We start from the raw sequence: 1376 nt of genomic DNA on the forward strand, positions 1-1376 counted from the left end.
GAGCATCACCAAAGGGAGGGCTTGGAGCTGAGAGAAGATAGTTCAATAACTAGTGCGGGGAGTTGATCACAGCAGGGAGGAAAAAACAATGTGAAAACCAGTAGGAGGTAAATGGAGGTGTTCCTTGCAGATTGCACAGGTAAAAGGTCAATGAAGAAACCACTCCTGGAGGCAGAGGTCCTGGACCACTGGTCCCGACCTACCTTGTGTATCCTGTACTGTATCTGCATCACTGAAATCCAAGCACCAACCTGGTGAAACCACTGACCTAGATGGTCTTCACGTTCCCCTCAGCTGGACTGAAATTCAGACAGATTTCTTCCTGACCTCCCTTTTCTTAGAGACTTTACTTCAGAAAACTTATAATTGAAAATTCTTCCTCTGCCCTTTTGAGATGTAAATCTTTTTAGAAGCCTCTTACCAGTTTTACAACTCGTGAATGTCTTTCTCAAGGACCCTGAAGCCATCCTTTTGAAATGCAAACATCAGGAGAGAGAGGGCCCCTCCCCAGTCTCTGCTGAAGGGTGGGAGCCCAGCTCTGCAGGCACCTGGCTTCAGGTAGTAAAATTACCTAACCTGGGGAAGATGGGAGGAGGTTTACTTCTCCTTTGCGGGAACCACTTAGCCAACACAGCTGGCCCACAACCCTCCCCAGCTCTGGAAAACTCCTCCGCCCCCTGTTTCAGTGGATCTGAGTGTCCAAACTTAGTCTGTCCTCCCTGCATTGTTCCCAATCAGATGGGAATAAAGTCAATTTCTCTTCGCTCATCTCGTCCAGGGCAGTGTTTCTTTAACGCCACGTTGAGAGTTTCTGAGAATGAGCAACGGTCCTCACAGACAGTGAACTATTTTGTAGAATGTCATTTCAATCTGATTCCCTAAATGCTCACTAAAACAAAAATGGAGGGGTTGAAACTAACTTACATAATTATTTATAAATTTGGAAAGATTTCTCTAGTGTCAAAACATGCAAACTTTACAGGGAAAAGTCTTGCCACTATATAGAGGCCTCATAGAATCCCTGCATAGTTGTCAAACCTTGACTTTTGACTTGAATTATCTGCTTTGCATTTACTATAGAAATAGCCAGAATCTGGCACCTAGAAGTGAAAGAAGAAAGCACTGTTGCAATGCAAATAGAAGTTGTTTTCATCACTCTTAAGAGGAAAAAGAAAAAGCAGAAAAATGTTGAACAGGCTAGAGGAGAAAGTTAACCTGGCCTGAAAGGCTTAATCATTCCTTGTTTTACTTTAGCTGTGGCTGTTCTGTAGTAACTAGATTTTTACTTCACAAAGGGAACTCCCTGATACTTAACTCTGTGTGAGTTACATCCTGCCTCTCACTCCCTAAGCTTATTTACAACTTGGAAGCTGCAT

The sequence above is a fragment of the Hippopotamus amphibius genome, chromosome 4 (genome assembly GCF_030028045.1).
Source record: "Hippopotamus amphibius kiboko isolate mHipAmp2 chromosome 4, mHipAmp2.hap2, whole genome shotgun sequence".
In the NCBI taxonomy this organism is placed as follows: domain Eukaryota; kingdom Metazoa; phylum Chordata; class Mammalia; order Artiodactyla; family Hippopotamidae; genus Hippopotamus; species Hippopotamus amphibius.